Raw genomic sequence first — 20,071 nt, 5'->3', positions numbered from 1 at the left:
CCGTGTGAAAATCTCTTTTGATCCCTACATGACATCCCATTTACGAATACGAGTGTCTTTGTTTTTCGAACGTGTTTTTGTGTGAGTGTAAGCAAAAAATTTTATAACAAAAAAACATCCTCTTTCAACATCTTTTTCAGCGAAAATAAAATAACATAAAAAGGATAAAATTAACAAACAAGTCAGGAACAAAAAAAAAACAGCAAAACAAGGTAAACGACAAAAATTAATGAACATAAAGTTACTAAATTGTCTAGAGCGTCTAGTGCCCTTTAGTAGCGTTGAAGGAAGTTCATCGAAAATAAAAATAAAAATCAACTCATTAAAGTGTCATAAAAACAGAGTTCAATCTTTGTTATCCCAAAGCGTGAGTGTTCCATGCGTCTCTCAACACCCTGTAACCTTAGAAAACTTTGATCAACTTTTCCAAAGGGAACGTGTTATCTATCGTCTATGAATTGTACTCTGTCAAAGTGTGAGTGATTGTGTCTACGGTCTTCTGCGATGCTTAGCTATATCCTTTGGTGTTTGTATGTGGTAGATAAAAAGGATTACTAGCAAATCGTATGCCCCGAAAGCATGGAATTATAATTAAGAAAGAATAGACGAAACCCTTTTTGTCCCGACATCAAGAAAAAGTTTGCCCACAAGTCACCGCAAAACGACCCTACCCAACAACCGCCAATAAGCATCCGAAACAAATCAATTAAAATTAATTTCAAAGGATCCCAAAAAAGAAAAAGTCCTTTAACGAAAAAGTGAGAAAAAGTATCAAATTTACATAGCACGTTCTTCAAACTCCCAGCACAGGAAGCTTTACAGTGAGAGGCGTGTGCTCAAAAGAAAAACTAACTGGATACAATTACATCAATACCAAGAAAACTGTCTACCTAGCCTAAGGAAATGTGACCGCAGTAAGCTGCTTACCCCCCCTCCCCAAACGGGTAAGTAAGAATTTATTTTACACGCACAAAGACTCCCTTTAACCGATATGGGCTAATCTTTAGAATAATATCTACTAATAAACCCTATACTAATAATATCCTTTTGCCTATACCCTTATCATGGGAAGTGGGTGGGAATAACGAAAAAGAAAATACTTTTGATTTTCTCATTTCTGTTTATGTTTTTTTTTCTCAATAGCAACATACTTAACACAGATTCAATTACATATCCTTTACAATATTTGACACCTTTTCTGTGTTTAACACTCATTCACAAGGACACCTAGAGACAAAAACCAAACCAACTCCAAAACACATATCCCTTTGGTAAGAACAGGAGGTCCTTTAGTCAATCTAATATCCTTGTAGAACATACCTACCTATGTTCTAGCTATTGTTGATGTTGTTGCTTTATGTGGACATTGTATTTCATTTTCAGTTTCGATTTTCATGTGTTGAGCTTGGGCTTACCTTCTTTAAAATTCTCCTTCCTCTGGCATTCACAGAATGACAGAAGAGGACGATGACTGTTATTAATAATGAAATGGAATCCTTTTTACACAAAAGGAAACCTCAGCCTTCTTATATAGAGACAGCCACCTACTCTCATACAAAGGAAGAGTAGAATTTCTCTGAAACCCAAGAAAAGATGGAGAGGTGAAGTGAGGATATTTAGTTTTCCTTTTTTGTGTGATGAAGGTTTTCCAGAATCCTTCTTAGGGTGTTGTCTATTAATTGAAAATGTATTGTCATAGTTTGTTTTTATAGTGGTTTTACTTACTATTCTCTTCCCCTCTCTCCATCACCAAAGCGAATCTTTGTTGATTCACGTTGGGGAAACGGATGCTGTAGACCATCATAATAAGTTTGCTTAGGCCATTATTGACTCATACTCGAGCTGAGCACAAGACATCCATCGATAGCCAAGGGTGAAGTGTTAGTCCAAAGAACTTTGGATTGCTTTAATGTTCACACATCCACATATCCCCAAGGAATGTTATTTCAATACCATCATATTTATCATTATCCTGTGAATAAACTTACAAACACACATACACACTATTGATTTTCATTGCATTCATGAGAATGATGATGATGGTGGTGAGATTGGTAATGGTGATGATTATTAAAGGCCACTTCTTCTTGCAAAGAAATTTTTATTAAAATGAAGTTTTCCAAATGACTTGAAAAATTCCCCTTTCTTTCACTAATCTCTATTTTAGCCCTTAGGGATGGCCCAAAAATAATAATTTGGCATACATCAATTTCTCCTTCTTTTGTTGACCTTTTAAAGAATAACAAAGAAACAGTTTTTTTAACCTCTGGAGTCTATAGAAAATTCTAACACAAATTTTACTTTTAAGCTTTAATATGTATTTTTTCCTCCATAAATGATTGAAATCTATAGAGTGTAGCAAATTGAAATGACCTTCTTTTAAGAAAATACTACAATATATGCGTATAGAAGATCCTTTATATCTAAACATAACCGTTTACCTAGATATGTGTATAGAACTTAGTTCAGCTTTAAATTTCATGGAGGCAAATGGAAATGAAAACGGAAATTAAATTTCTTCTCTAAGGCTTCTTAAAGTTTTTTTCCTACTTATTTTGTTTTTCTTTTTGAAGCATAAGGATTAAATTTTAAAATGAAAATATTTAAAAGCTGCATAGTTGTTGCCATAAAATTGCTGAAATTAAAGTCGTTTATCATCAAAAAGGAATCAACAAAAAAGTAAAAAGAGAAAAACTAAAAATATGCTGCATTTGGAAATAAGGAAATTCCAAAAAAAAGAGAATAAGACAATTAAGATTTTTATACATTAAGAAAAAATATAAAAAATATGTCTGTTAGTTGCAAACAAATTTAAAGCATTTTTAGCATCTCCGTTTTCGCATTTAGAGTCACATTCTTTTATCGCCAGCACTTTTCCCACCTTGACTATGCTGTGGTTCTGCAAATTGAATTAGATCTCCGTATCTAGCTCCACCACATATTAGCTCAGTTTCGTCACATTATCCAATTATTTTAATTTCGTATCCGGTAAATTTTGTATCCTGAAATATTAGTTTCTAAATGAAGTCGGGTCTGATATTCTAAATTTAAGTTTTCGTTAACACGTTTTAAATGACTTTGATAGCACCTGGAAGCTGAGAAAACGAATAAATTAAAATTTCTTTCCTAGAATCAAGTATGCAAAACTCAAATTTTAAAGAGATCTGTGTCCTAATTGTATCCTTACTACGATTCTCTCTTGGAATCTGGTATGAATTTTTATACCCACCACCATAGAATGGTGACGGGGGTATAATATGTTTGTCATTCCGTTTGTAACACATTGAAATATCGATTTCCGACTATATAAAGTATATATATTCTTGATCAGGGAGAAATTCTAAGACGATATAAACATGTTGTAATCACTCTACAGTCGTGAATAATGGAGCTATCGTCCACAGAATCGTCTTTTGTCTGCACGCAGGGCAAGTTCGAAGATGGTTTATATCGGTCTAGGTTTTGAATATAGCTCCCATATAAACCGATCCCATACAAACCGTAGTTTTTATCCAATTTGCCTGAAATTGGAAATCTAGGACCATAAAGAGGTGTGCCGAAAATGGAGAGTATCGGATGATGTTTTGATATAGCCCCCATATGGACCGATCTCCCGATTTTATTCCTTATGCTTCTAGAATACATAGTTTTTACCCAATTGTCCTGAAATTGGGTATCTAGAGGTATTCTAGGACCACAAAAAGGTGTGCCAGATATATTATGTATCGGTACAGTTTTTGATATAGCTCCCTTATAAACCGGCCCTCCGATTTGGGGTCTAGATTCCAGAGGTACAATTAGATGTGCTGTGTATCCCTCTATGTTGTTGACATAGCCCCCATTAGATTAGACCGATCACCCTATTTAACTCCTAGGGTTTCTATAAATTGTAGTTTTTATCCGATTTGCCAAAAATTGAAAATATTCTGGCATATTAGACACACAAAAAAGTGTATACGATTTAGTTTTTATCGCTACATTTGGTAAGGCCTCCATATAGACCGATTTCAGATCTTGAGGGTACAGAAGGTGCACTGATCATGAAAATTGCTTGAAACTGAATGTAAAATTTCCAGATTTTACTTCTCGTAATCATTTAAATAATTGGGGTAAAAATCTACAGATTTTAGATGTCAAATCAAGACGTGTTTTCATCATTTTCTTGTACACTTACAAGAGATGTTTATGATTCCTTTAAAATTCAAACAAAAAATGGTTCTTATAAATCCAGAATCTGATCTTGTCTTCGTAGGTAAAATCTTTACATTTATCCTCGGGAAGCGTACTGGTTGAACTGATCTGCTTGGGAAAATATCTGTCATTAAACCCCCCTTAAATTTTTAAAGGAAACTCTAATATTTGATTCATGGTGGTGGGTATTTAAGATGCGGCCCGGCCGAACTTACTGCTGTATACACTTGTTAAATGTAAAATTGCCGGTTATTATGTGGAATTACTTAAAAAAATTTTAAAAGAAAACTTTAAGTAACAAATATGAAATTCTCAATAAAGCCTATACTTGAAGTTTTTTTTTAAATTTTTTTCTGATTCAATCACGAAATTAATTTTTTAATTGATATGTCTTCAAACACGAAAATTATAGTTTCAATCACATTTTTAATTGGACATTAACAAAATAAAAATTAATTAATTGCATTAGCAAATTCCAATTAATTTCTATTTTCCATTACTCCTTAACTGACTTAACATACTCCCATTTTCATGAAGCACCGTTAGTGTTACGTTAGCTAACTAACTTTTAAAATGCACTTTAAACATATCTTTCTTCCTGTCTATACCTTCCATATGCCAGGTAGGAAAAATTTCAACTAAATTTAACCGGAGAGAAGATTTTTGCAATTTATTTTCTGCTAACTGGCAGTTAAAGCCTAACGGAGCCACATGAAATTGACCGTTAGTGTTTTTAGCTTGATTAAAAATTGATTGTTTGAAATAAGTTTTTAATTAAAAATTAAAAAGAATCCATCACCATTTTTAACTGACTTGGTTTTCGGAGTTTGAATAAAAACTTAATTTTATCAATTAATTTTTCGATCGTTGACTTAATTAAATTAATGTTTCTATCTTGATTAAAAAGATAATTGTATCAATTAATTCATTAATTGAAAAAAAGTTTCAACTTACATTAAATTTTTAATTGAAAATATTTTGGTGATATTTTTTCTGTGTTCTTTTAATCGAAATTTCCTTTCGATTAGGTTTGTTCTAAACCTGCGCAAATTTCTAAAATTTAGTTTTCATTATCTTTCATATTAGTTCAATATATTTTTTTCAGTGCAACAATAGACAGACACCATATCTTTAGGTTAGATATGGTGTCTGTGTCCATTGGTTACCTTATTTAAAGTGAAATACTCCATTTCTTCAAAAGTTGATGTATAAATCAGTCCGACCGAATGTACGCAAATGTTCTCAACAACTTTCCAAAATGGCTTTAGTCTCACATTATTAGGCTCCAACGTTAACTCTAAGAACATAATTCAATCATTCTCTCTTTTATCCTCTACAAAGTACATTAGGAGATTTTCCATAAAGCAATTTTGTAAATTTTCTGTCTCTACAAAATTTTCTATGGTAGCGCCTCATCAAGCATCGTAGCCAAAGCTGACAATCTCATGCCAACCCGTATGGATGGATCATTCTTAATTATTTTGTGGCTGAAACAAGTGTTCGGACATTCACATGATGTGCTGCCATTTGCCCGATGCCCAGCAAGCAGTTAGTGAGACTACATCAGGCTGCCGGAAGTCGACATGGTCTAACACTTACGGGAAAGTTCAGTTCAGTGGTATTGGCACAGATGGTCGGTCACCGACCTTATCCAACACCTACTGCTATAGTTTGACGCTGAAGTACGTTTTTGGGCTGTCTCCAGCCATATCGGCCAAGTTGATATGCAAATTGTTTAAATTCATTTCAAGGGTAGTGTTTTTTACTCCCCCTCTCTCTCTCTCACCATCGCCCCTAAAACACTCTCTTAAATGTAATTCCTTGCACTTCATCTCTTGCCACAAAAATAACAACAACAGTATTTTCTCTGGCCATAACCGGGTTTATGGTGGTGGTGGTGTAACTGTAACTAAAGCCTGCTGGTGTTGATCATCATCATGATGGTAAAGTGATGTGGTCTAGAGGCTGAGTGAATGTGAATGTGAAGTGTGCGAGCATGTTAACGGAAATGCTACATTTACTTGTGGTTGTCGTGTGTTTCCATCCGTATCCTTTTTGGAGCTTATCGAATAAGAGGAGTTTATACGGTGTTTTTGTTTTTGCTGCCGACTTTCATGTTGCATGAGAACGAACGAAAGAACGAAAGCAACAAAACATAAAAAAACAGACATGTTAAAATGCTTTAATTAAATTTTATTAAAATGTGTTCAAAAGGACATTTTAAATGCGAGATGTGTATACGTATATATACTTTTCTGCCTTGTCTTTTATTTCATAGCTACGTAGCTTCTCGTACTCTAGCAGCCACACTCTCCTTTCCATTTAAATTGAAATTTAAAAAACCAAAAGAGTAAAACAGGTAGAAATTATACATTCTGTGTTTATTCGCATGTTGTGGAAATTTTTGTTGAAAAAAAGATAATTTAATTTTGTTTCTCGGCGGCGTTTGATGGCTATGTGTTTGCATAAAATTTCTGTTTGTTTTCACCAAACGAGTGGAAAAGCCTTTTGCTCACCTAATTCATTTAAAGTCGTGGAAGGTCGGTTATTACTCATGAATGACAATTTTTGTTAGGGTGTTGGGGTGGGTCACACATATACAGTTTTTAAGCGTTAGAGTAAACCAGGTAAAGTATGTGATAATAATTTGCAAATTAGCTTCAAACATAAAATTAGACCATTTGTTTAAAGCGACGGATTAAGCTAAATATGTGTTAGGCAACAAAATAGAAATTATTTTATATAGCCTATTATGTGCAGTAGGAGCAGAGTTTTACGTCTGCAAATATGGTTTGTAAATTTATGCGTGAATCCAAATTGAATCGAAAGCTTCGAGGGCTATATTTTGGTGACTTTCATAAGATTCAAAAACAGATTAAAATAAATTGGACAATCAATTGGACAATAAATTTGATAGGACAATCACTCATGTTATGGTAACATATTATTTTTTTTTAATTAATAATTAATTTTTTATATTTTTTATAATCCAAATTCAACAGTCTGGCAAGGATAGATGGATGGACAGAAAGATATTGGAATGGCGGCTATTTTTTCTTCAAAATTGTCTCTTTTTTTCCTCGGTGGAATTAGCCCAAATAAAGATTTTGGAATGGTGGCAATTTTTTCTTCGCCATTGTCTCGTTTTTCCTCGATAGAATTGGCCTAAACAGAGATTTTTGTGGTTTGGGGTAGGTTGAAAAGAGGTAGGTTTCTCTAAACCAGTATTCGGTTGATGTATTAAGTTGAATGTGGTAGCAATTCGTATCCCAATTTATCATGTCTACTAGAAGGAAGTGGCTTATGCCGAAGAATTACCATAGCGGAAGATCACTGCTTTTTTCGCCTAGAACAACAGTCTAGAATGAAGCCAAACAATTCTTAAAGGGTGATACGGTCAAAATTTGTTCAATATAAACTTGACGTATTTCTTTCAATTTTGCATTTAAAAAACCTGATCACCCCTCATTTTGAAGGTGTGTGTGTGTGGAATGTTGCTCCTATTTTGATTTTGGAATTCACTCTTCAGTTGTCAAAATGCCGTCCAAGCAAGAAGAGCAGCGTATCAAAATTTTCCTCGCGCATCGCGAAAATCCGAGCTACTCGCACGCAAAGCTGGCAAAATCGCTAAAAGTTGCCAAATCAACCGTTACAAATGTAATTAAAGTGTTTGGGGAACGTTTGTCGATAGCCAGGAAGTCTGGATCGGGGGGAAATCGAAAACCGGAAGCCGCTGAGACGACAAAGAGAGTTGCCGGTAGTTTCAAGCGAAACCCTAACCTCTCTCCCCGAGATGCCGCAAATAAGCTGGATGTATCGTCTACAACCGTGCATCGAGCCAAAAAACGAGCCAGACTATCGACTTAAAACCACTCCAAATCGCGATGATAAACAAAATACGACGGCCAAAGCGTGATCCCCGGCGATGCTGACGAAGTTTGACTGCGTGGTAATGGACAACGAAACCTACGTCAAAGCCGACTACAAGCAGCTTTCGGAACAGGAGTTTTATACGGCAAAAGGAAGGGGAAAGGTAGCAGATATTTTCAAGCACATAAAACTGTCAAAGTTCGCAAAGAAATATCTGGTTTGGCAAGCCATCTGTACCTGTGGCTTGAAAAGCAGCATTTTCATAGCTTCCGGGACTGTCAACCAAGAAATTTACGTGAAAGAGTGTTTGAATAAACGTCTGCTGCCTTTCCTGAAGAAACACGGTTGTTCCGTACTGTTTTGGCCGGATTTGGCATCTTGCCATTACGGTAAAAAGGCCATGGAGTGGTACGCCGCCAACAACGTGCAGGTGGTTCCCAAGGACAAGAACCCTCCCAACACGCCAGAGCTCCGACCAATTGAGAAATACTGGGCTATTGTCAAGCGGAACCTAAAGAAGACCAAAAAAACTGCTAAGGACGAGCAGCAGTTCACGGAAAACTGGCTTTCTGCGGCGAAGAAGGTGGACAAGGTGGCTGTACAAAATCTGATGGCAAGTGTCAAGCGTGAGGCTCGGCAATTCGGATTTGGTCTAACTGTTTTTTTTTTTTTAATTTTAGCTGATGGCCAATGCTACATTTCCTTCTAATATTATTCTTATATTATAAGTCTACACGCAAAAAAATAATTCTTTCCTCCCAAACGAAATTTTAGACAAACAAAGTTCGTTTCTCATTTGCTTTTCGTTGAAAGGAAGTGTATTTGGAAGAAAAGTATATACTTTTTGTGATAAACGTTTATTCTTTTCCAGGATGTAAAAACAATTTCATAAAGACTAACTCAAAAAAATTTTTCTGGCTAATTGCATTTTCCCTCACATCTTTCTCACTTCCACGAAGTTTTTTAGTTCTTAGCACCTTTTTCTGTAATACAAACAATGTAGAAGAAATTATACGATTTTATAAATTTTTAAATTTTTTTTACCTTTCGCCTGGACGGAGAATCGAACCGCGGACCATGCACTTTGTAAGCCAACACACTAACCACTGAGCTATGTACCTGTTATGGTCATCAATAGATAAATATCCATATAAGTTATATTTATGTAGCATAGCTTGCGGCGCCCAAGAACCGAATAAACAAAGTTTATTTAACAGAAACAAACATTTAGTTTGGCACCGTGGAGCAGTGGTTGCTACGTCCAACTTGCATGCCAAGGGTCGTGGGTTCGATCTCTGTTTCGACCAAAGTTTTTTTTTTGTTTTTTTTTTACATATATTCCAGATATGTTCGGAAGATCCCGAAAAAATGTTCAACATTACATTCTACTATAATAAATTTTTACTGTGAACTGTAAAATGTGTCTTATTAAAGACCTAAAGCCAGAAAAGAACAGCGTTTGATATAAACGAAATGGACCGTGTTGTTGGTTCAAAAATAACTTTTTTTATTGAAAAAATAAAAATTTTGTCTCAAACGAATATTTTTGGTGATAAAAGTATATACTTTGCGAAGCAATTCAAAAAACTCTAACAAAAGAAAAACGTTTTCCGTACACGTTTTCCAAACGTTTTGTTTCTTTGCGTGTATGAAGGTAAAGCTGAATGAGAATAATCGTAGTTCGCAACATCCAAACGATCATTGATGGTACTGCGCAAAATCGCAGTGGAATCAACGACCAAATATTTTTAATATTTCAAGATTTGGCGGCTACACCCAACAAATTGTAAAAAATATTTTTTCAACAAATTCAAAAAAAAAAAAAAAATCTTAAGTACTTTTTATTTATTTCTTTCGTACAAACAAAAAAATAGTTCTTTCATCCCAAACGAAATTTTAGACAAACAAGTATCGGTTCCCATTTGTTTTCGCTGTAAGGGAGTCTGTTTAGAAGAAAAGTATATAATTTTTTGTAATGAACGTTGATGCTTTTGCAGAATATAAAAACACTAACACTATTTTCTGATAGCGCTTGATATAAGCGAAATGGACTGTATTTTTGGATCAAAAATTAGTTATCGCAAAAATAAAAATTTTGTAACAATTTGTGTTTTCTGCTGATAAACATATTACATCATGACTATATTATATTCAATATGACCATAATAATGGTTGTAAATGCACGACTATATTGAGTTCTTAGTCATTATTTTCTGCTCGTTTTATTTTAACTTCTCTGCTCGGCGTTCTGGTCAAGGTACAATAATGAATTTATTGGAAAAAAAAACATTGGAGACAAGTTGCCTTAATAAAATTTTATTTCATTTAAACAAAAAAACCAAATTATTTTGTTGAAACATTCTTCATTTTGTTAACCTTTATTTACTTTTTGTTGTTTTTTGTAATATTACATATACAAATAAATTGTTTATACATAAATTCCTTGCAAATTGTATTTGTTACAATTTTATTCTTTGTTGTGGTATTTTCATTAACATGCTGTGAGAGATATTGATTTTTATTTTATTGAGTTAAAACGGAAATATTAATCTTCATTGGTTTTCCAACAATAACCAATTAATAATAACAACAACAATAAAAAACATTAACTTGCACAATATTTAAAAGGTTTCAATCTTTCCTGCTGAGCTGTATTAACATCAGCAACAACAAAAACAACAAGGAAAACCTCAATTTGTACATTAATGTCATTTCTTGTCGTTACAATGTTATTGAAGAATTAATATTGCAGTTCAGTCAATGGTTAGTCCATGTGGTTTTCCCCAAACACATTATTGCCTCATTAAAATTCTCAATGAAAAATAAATATCGGTCCTTTTTATGGCGAATCATTAAATTCATTCACCCCCTGGGTGTATAAGAAATTTCTTTCGTTTATCTTATGCGAGGAAATAGGACCAAGACAACATTAAGGTCGAAATCTACATTTTTATGAAGTAAAATTGATTTTTTTTTTATTGGGGCAGACATCGTTAAATGCTTGAGCAAGTTTTAAGTAACTTTCTGTGCAATTTGTCAATAAATTCTAATGGTTTTATTAGCTTTCGGGAATATAAATTTTGAAGACATTTCTCTGGAAAAAAATGGTCACCCAAAAGCTACATCATCACAAGACCAGAAGACCAACAAAGAAACCACCCACCCATTTACCTAGACCGCATTGCTTATTAAAAAATCGAAGAAAAAGGGAAAATCGTTAACAATATCGTTAATATTGTGAATTTCTAAGGAATTTAGTCATCACCATCCATTTCCATCATTTACATAAGGACACAAAGACCAAGAAATTTTTGGGATGGAGAGAGCGAGTGTGAGAGAGATAAAGGGAGAAAACCAGGAAATTGAAATACTTGGGGGTATACAGATGGACAAAACGAACTTGCATAGAATATAAGAAGAAGCCTTATGTTCCCCTTTCTATAAAAAAATATTCTATTGGTACTTTAGTAAATCATTAGAGGGGTTTTTGGAGAAAGCACAGTGGATTCCAAGAACACAAATGGAATATATGAAAAAAAAAGAACTATGCTAATTACAAGCCCCCTGAAAACCATATAACTACGCGATTCAAGTCTAAGAACGTGAATCATGAAGCTTTCGTATAGAAAGTCAAGGTGGTCCAATAAATACTTACCCTAACCTCCAAAGGCAAGACTATCGAAGGGGCAATTTAATGTCGTTCAGTATAAACCCCATTAATGGTGACTATCATACTGAACTAAACAATATTGATGAAATCTCAAAAATTTCTTGTCCCTAAAATTCGAATGCAAATTTTCCAGTGAAACCACAACTGATTCAAATTTTTGTTAATACCACAATAGAATGGAAAAGGATCGATCGATTGGTGGTTCTACTATTGTCTCTTGAAGCTAAAACGGGGACTAAAACAGCGTTTGATCATGGTATATAATTCATTCTCCCCTTATATCTTGACGTAGATTGATTTACTAAGGTTCAACGTGTTCCCTCCTCGATTTTGATGACCTGGAAAATAATGTAACAAAAATCCACGATCTCTTATTGCCAGAGCACAAATTGACGCTGGGTCCTTCGTCAAAGAAATTTAAGCTGCTGGCGCAATTTGTGCCAAGTTTACTCATTTGGAACAACAGAGAGACTAATTCGGAAGAGTGCTTGACTCTGTTTAAGCGCAATCCCAAAGGATTTCTGCGTCGATTCAAAGCAGTCAGTAATACCATAATCAATTGTTACACTTAATAGACTTAGAAACAGTCTATACTTTGAACTGTAAAGACATGTCTGTACAATCGTTCTTAAATGTGAAGGCAACGTATTTATGGCATTCAAAAGGTTGTCAGGACTTAACTGTGTCGATTTGCTGCGGAATGCGCTCGCACTTGACGAAGAAAAAAGAGATATTCCGAAATCGACTCTTTCCTTTAGTGTTAAGCATTAGTCTAGTTCGGTCAGTTAGTTAATCAGTAACCGGTTAATTTCAAGTTATTTTGTTGCTTTTTAGTTCGTCATGACAGGTTGGCTGATAAGTGCCGCGCGAGCTCACATTTGACCAAAAACAATAACGTGTTGATAATTCTGAGCGGTGTTTGCAGCTGTTAACTCGTAGTACACCCGAGTTTTTCCGTCGATATGTGACAATGGATGAAACATGGTTCCATCACTACACTCCTCAGTCCAACCGACAGCCGGCTGAGTGGACAGCACCCGGTGAACCATCTCCGAAGCGTGGAAAGACTCAAAAGCCCGCTGGCAAAGTAATGGCCTCTGTTTTTTGGGATGCGCATGGAATAATTTTAATCGATTATCTTGAGAAGGGAAAACCCATCAACAGTGACTATTATATGGCGTTATTGGAGTGTTTGAGGGTCGAAATCGCGCAAAAGGGCCCCATATGAAGAATAAAAAAGTGTTGTTCCACCAAGACAACGCACCGTGCCACATGTCATTGAGAACGATGGCAAAAATTCATGAATTGGGCTTCGAATTGATTCCCCACCCACCGTATTCTCCAGATCTGGCCCCAGCGACTTTTTCTAGTTCTCAGACCTCCAAAGGATGCTCGCAGGGAAAAAATTTGGCTGCAATGAAGAGGTGATCGCCGAAACTGAGGCCTATTTTGAGGCAAAACCGAAGGAGTATTACCAAAATGGCATCAAAAAATTGGAAGGTCGTTATAATCGTTGTGTCGCTCTTGAAGGGAACTATGTTGAATAATAAAAACGAATTTTGACAAAAAAATGTGTTTTTCTTTGTTAGACCGGGGACTTATCAGCCAACTTGTTAGACTATTCAGTCCATTGTGATACCACATTGGTGAACTTCTCTTTTATCATTGAGTGCTGCCCGATTCCATGGTAAGCTAAATGACAAGGGACCTCCTTTTTATAGCCGAGTCCGAGAGGCGCTCCACATTGCAGTGAAACCACTTAGAGAAGCTTTGAAACCCTCAGAAATGTCACCAGCATTACTGAGGTGGGATAATCCACCGCTGAAAAACTTTTTGGTGTTAGGTCGAAGCGGGATGTGCTTTAGAAGAAATGTTTGGAACAACATCCATTTTTTGTGGGAAGCTTTCGTATAGAAAGTCGTACTGCCATGGTGATCAAATAAATATTCAAATTAAAGACTATCGCAAGAGCAGTTTAATTTCGTTTAGTATAAGCCCTCTTAACGAATGCGAATTTTCCAGAGAATCCACAGCTGATTTGTATTTTTGTTTATAACGCATGTGGTCACGGTAGTGTCCCGGATTCTAAATGATAAATTGGTGGTTCTACTATTGTCCCTTGAAGCTAAATGGGGGATGTATACTGCGCTTGGTCATGGTATAGAATTCTTTCTCCCTTTATGTCAAAATTGATTTACTAAGGTTCAATCGTCCATTTTGATGGCTTGGAAGATAAGGTAACAAACTTCCACGATCTCTTATTGCCAGAGCATCAATTGAAGGACGGTGAAGGACTGACTCTATAACCAAACAAAAAAAACTTTCCTTTGAAACTAATGTGCTTTTAAAGGGAAAACATTTCTGCGTTCCAAGTTAAAACGAGACTGTGTTCAAAACGCAGCTATTCTAAATTTTGTTTATTATTCTTTTCGAGCCATACTTGTATGATTAATATCCCAAATATAATCGGGATGATGATCAGACAAGGGCCAATTGACAAAGAAAAATCAATGAATTTGTCATGATGAAAATGTATGTGATTTTTGGGTCCACAGGTCTTATGATCGTCAGTCAGTTAGAAGCGAAATATATACGCCTCGTTTAAGATCCAATACCATAACCTTATTTAGGATTGCTGTAATTAAATTGTGCAGCAAGTAAATGTTTCTTTTCTGAAGAACGCAACTTTAGACAAACGAAGTTTTCTTTTGGCGCTTAACAATTTTCCTTAGCATCAAATAAGAAAATTAGGGAAATCGTTGCATTTCATGTCGAAAAATTCAGTTTTATTGGCACTTAAATAGGACAGTCGATAATAAAGAAAATTTCGTCTTTTTGTGTTGGTTAGAGCCAATTTAAGACCACTGTTTTAATTATTTTCTCCCAAACTATCCCATATCGGCCACTGTGTCTTGTTGTGGGTGGTTGTTGTTTTTTGTCATAATAAAAGTGATGTGGTATGTGTTTTTTGTGTATGTCTATCGTCCTTTATTGTTTGTTTTCATTTTTATGAGTTCTTTGGAAAAAAGAAAGCCCGGCTAAAATTACAACATGGGCCAAAGTAAACAGCTGATGTTACAGTTCACATAGCCTGCAAGGAAACAGGACATACCTCGTCCCCCTGTTTGTTTTTTGCGCCGATACATAAACATTCTAAGAGCATAAATAAAAAACAAGGGGCCACTTTTTTCCACTTCCTGGCATGTTAGACAACTGTTAACAGGCTGGTCAATGCAATTTTCATTTTCCTTAGCGAAGACAAGGACAGGCAGACAGGAGAAAGCTTCGTTTCTTTCCCCATAATGAAAGTGCCTGTATGTGTGCGTGGGTATTTATGAGCTGTGGATGGCTTGTTTTGAAGTCTCTATTAATTTGGCTAAAAGCACTTTCTTACATGCAGACGTTTGTGCTCTATGCAAGGACTGCCACTTTGGCATTTGTGTATTTTAGCGAGCGTTGCCATAAAAACAATCACCCACCCTTGGATTAGTGGTTATATGCAATATTCTTAGACAGTTGGCACAAGGACGATATAGGTTTTAGCCTTTAACACTGAACTTATTGAATGAACACCTCACTAACGAAAAACCAAATTGCAAAAGGCGCGCATTCACTTCTTTTTGGAGGAAATCCTCCCCCACCTTATTGCTTTGGTGTATGCTGCCGTGGAAAAAGAACAAAGGCATCCAACAAACCAATAACAATGAATTAATGTCTTTTAAAAACCAAAGGAAAATATTAACACATTGCATAAGGCAAAAGCCAAAAGGAGCACCATAAAAGGACAGCTGGTTAAGCGATGGAAACCCCTCCTCTCCCCCCAATATCACAAATGGGCTACCTAGCTCAAATGACTCATAACTGTCACCACGTTCAGTTTTGAATTGGTTTTTTATCATTATGGCATAGATGCATACAATTTGATAACGAGGTCCTCTACTACCATGAACTGGTCTTATTCTCTTAATATATGGCTTTGGTTTTAGGGATGGACTTGGCTTGGTGATGTACAGACAGTTGAAAGGAAGATCTCCCCATCTCGCTTTCTCTTTCAGTTGGCTAACTAAAAATTCAAATTCAAATAATCCCTGATGATGACAGTGGCTAGGTATCCACTTTCAAATAAAATGACAAATGGGGAAAAAGGGAAAGCCTAACTCACAATGAAAACGAAACAAAAAGAAAAAAATCGAAATCAAAATTTATAACTCCGATCCATATGCAACGTTTGAATGCCCTACCACTGCCACTTACACATACGCCTACATTTACAAGGGACCATAGACACTCGCATGTACAAAACATTTTAATAATGCTAAACGTAAATCAAATTTTATGGCCCATTGTGTCACACATATCTTTTTTCAACAATTGCCAATATCACTGCCACAGAGACTACACACACTCCTCCTGCACCAAATGGCACCAAATTCAACTTTCAAATTTAACTCCAAAGCTACAGGCAATGGGCAATACAAAAAAAACTCGGCTGTCAAAGCAGCCGCAATAACTTTAAGCAGATCTAACAAAAGACCATTTGGCCTAACAGGGCTAAAATACATTGGGACAAAAATGTCCGGAAAACGCTCACACATACATACACACACACCTACATAGCTGTGTAAAAGTTAACGGTCTCAATACACCTTGAACCTTTCACTGCAATGGAATTGTGTAGGTGGATGCTAGGGATGCCAATGTAGGGAGATTTTTTTCAATTTCGTAAGCATTATTTCCAAATCATTCAGTAATAAAGCTATCGGGTTCATACTGGGTAAATAGTTTGTATTTTTTCTTGCAAACGGCTCCAATTGAAATTAAGTAAGAAAAAATTTAAACTCAGGCTGGTTGACAATATTATGCCCTGCGCCACTTTGTGGACATACATTGCTGATGCAGTCATAAATCGTTAAAATAGGTTTGGGAGTTAAAGGTTAGATTAGTATAGTGGCACCTCGATCTTTCAGGCTCATTTAGACTCTTCAGTGCATTGTCATACCACAGTGGTGAACTTCTCTCTTATCACTGAGTGCTGGCCGATTCTATATTTAGCTCAGTGACCCAGCAAAAAAATTTGGAAGTTGTTTTAAAGGCACAACTTTAAAAGCTCTTCTAAAAATGTCCTCACAAAGATGTTCTTTATTTTAACTACACAAGAAGTTCTTTTAATTAAAGATTTAAACTCGTTTTTTTCACAATTTTTAATGGGTAATTTTAACTTTTATTGTTTCAAATAAGTTAAAAACAGATTAAGAATTAATAAAATGCCACAAATTATTTAAATTTTGTCGAAAATTTTTCTAAATTCATTCTAGAAACATTACGAATTTTTTGAAAATATTTGAGCTCAAAAGTTTCAGGTAAGCGCTAGAACGAATTAAAAATAATCAAAATTAATATATATATATATATATATATATATATATATATATATATATATATATATATATATATATATATATATATATATATATATATATATATATATATATATATATATATATATATATATATATATATATATATATATATATATATATATATATATATATATATATATATATATATATATATATATATATATATATATATATATATATTATTTGGTAAAATATTGCAACATTTTTCAATTCACATCCAAAACACTGAATTCGTATCACACCTTAAGAAGCGATGCAAAATCAGTGCAACGGACGTTGAAGTTGTGGACATCCGTCCTGTGACAAGCACATGTTAAATTCATCGCTTCTGCGATGATGCATCGGGCTCACTTAGACTATTCCGATGTATCGGGCTCACTTAGACTATTCAGTCCATTGTGATACGACATTGGTGAACTTCTCTCTTATCACTGAGTGCTGCCCGATTCCATGTTAAGCTCATTGACAAGGGACCTCCTTTTTATAGCCGAGTCCGAACGGTGTTCCACATTGCAGTGAAACCACTTAGAGAAGCTTTGAAACCCTCAGAAATGTCACCAGCATTACTGAGGTGGGATAATCCACCGCTGAAAAACTTTTGGTGTTCGGTCGAAGCAGGAATCGAACCCACGACCTTTGTAGTGAACCTTTCAGGTATGTGAAAATAATTTGGGCAAATTATTCAATTTTTAATAATTTGGATAAACCAAACTACTGATTGGGTCAATAGCGAAATAGTAAAGGAAATCGGGAGTTTTGAATTAGCTAGCAGAGCAGTCGGCTGGGGTGAGTTCAAATCCCTATTCCACTATATTCTGTCTAACATCACAACAATATTTATTAACTCCCTTTAAATCTTTATAATTTTTTTACATTTCTCTAAAATTGAAAATGTGAAATTAAGTCGTTACATAAAACAAAACAAAAAAATACCAAAAAGAAAAGAAGATTACAAAGCCCCAGATTATAACGACTGTCATGTAATCGAAAAACATATTGGTTGATACAAAGTCCTAACTTAGGCTGCTCCATGGTGATATTTGGAAAGCCGCGCCTCATAACCCGCCCAACTCTTTGTCCTACTGGCGATTTCGTTTTCTAAATTCGGTAGAACCCCATAATAAGACACTATATTATTCCCCTAGATATTCATCTGTACCGCCATAGAGAAGAACTCTTGTTCAAATTTAACAATTCATATTCGTCAACTATTGTTTATTCATGAAAAAAAAACTTTATTTATACAAACGAGATTGGAAATTCATCAGAACTTGTTTGATACTATAATTCACATAGAAAACTAACATAAACCGTCAGAAATTTTTTTATAATTTCAGTTAATACATCAACACTTCAATTCTTTTAATAGGTGTATATGATCAATTTGGTACATTGACTTATTATTCTTTTCTTATATTTTTAAAATTTTAGTTTCAAAAACTCCTATTAATATTTGCGGGTTTTTTATGAATTTTAAAACGATTTACTATCTAATTATTTAAATTTCATTCTCACTAAGATTATGATGAACAGAACATGACCAATTAAAGTGTAGTAGTCTCCATAAATTCATTATCAAAACAAAACAGATTATACCATTTTGCTTTACTCGCAGGTATACATAAATGTGTGTATGTTAAAGACACAAGAGAAAATCGACACCTGTGCTTTACATTAAGTTGCAATAACACTACTCAGTCACACTCAAACTGTGAATTTTACATTGACTGACTATCCAATTCAATAAAGACAAATGAATGATTTTTTTCTTGTGGTTCTTTAACATACCTCTGTTAAAAAATTATTTTGCGTTTTATGAAAATTTAACATTAAATAGTAGGACTTACCAACTTTTGCCGAAGATTGATCAATTTTCGTAGATGTTGGGTCGAGGTTGCAAGTTGTAAAAAAAATGTTACAGGAACAACAACAAAACGCAAAATACTTTGAAATCTGCGTCTTATCTTGGTAAATCTGAGATACCACAATCGAATGTTCTGATTATACACTCACAACAAAATGTTCACTTAATAGCTTATTGAATATAGATCAACATTTATCAATTTGAAATCCGAAGAATGCTAACACGCAATTTTTTTAAACCATGACCAAATACAATTACATATTGAAGAAAACATTTAGAATTTCTTTCTTTTTTCACTTTGTTTTACTTTACCCTGGGTAATATTTAGTTTACACTTCGGACAACTCTCTGATAAATTTTGATCTACATTGTTTTACATATTCACTTCGAATTTTTGAAAAAAATTAACTCTATTTTTTTGTTGATCATAGAACTTTGAGATGATGCAATTTTTGTTTAGCAGTTCCTTTCGTTGATTTACTTAGAGACTGGTTTTGATTTTGTCTTCTTTGCTATGACCACCAAAAAATATTTCTGCTTCTCCTTTGCTGTTTTTTGGCGTTTCTAATAGGCTGATGTGTTTCACTTATTGCTTTTGTGCTATTGTAATGATTTCTACTCTCTTTTGGATGTTTTTGGGAGACCCAGCAAACCTTTCATTGGTGATTTGACCCATAAAATGAATATGGATGGAATTTTCTTTCTCCTATCCTTTTTGCTGCCTGAAGCTACCCAAGTTAAATCGAACAAGTTAGGTGGATCCGAAATATAAATCCTGAAGGAAGACATGTTTTCAGATTTACTTTTACTAGAAAAACGTATTTATGAAATTTCTTTAATTAGCATACCTTCAAAGAAAAGTATTGAAAATGTGTGGCTGGTGATCTGGTCCACTTAATATTTCCAATATGCTGGGGTTGATTTCGCATATACAATTTTGGCCCTAAAACCAAGTAAGCCCCACGTGATTACACCACATGGGCGGCTTAGCTGAAATCAAAGGGTGTTTTTTCTTGTTTGATTTTCCGCCAATATCAAGAAATATGCATTAAATTC

General features: G+C 34.7%; 1 protein-coding gene across 2 annotated transcripts in view; it reads left to right on the top strand.

The window, feature by feature from the left end:
• Drl-2 (tyrosine-protein kinase derailed 2) overlaps positions 1-20,071 on the top strand; it is a 251,743-nt gene that overhangs the window by 10,211 nt on the left and 221,461 nt on the right. For both annotated transcript variants that reach the window (XM_075310862.1, XM_075310860.1), the window contains exon 2: positions 141-944. The gene's annotated coding sequence lies outside the window, so the exon portion shown is untranslated. The remainder of the gene's footprint in view (positions 1-140; positions 945-20,071) is intronic.

Source organism: Haematobia irritans, chromosome 5 (assembly GCF_050003625.1).
Source record: "Haematobia irritans isolate KBUSLIRL chromosome 5, ASM5000362v1, whole genome shotgun sequence".
NCBI lineage: Eukaryota > Metazoa > Arthropoda > Insecta > Diptera > Muscidae > Haematobia > Haematobia irritans.
Note: the sequence above shows the minus strand (reverse complement) of the source record. Positions and strands in the feature narration are given on the sequence as shown.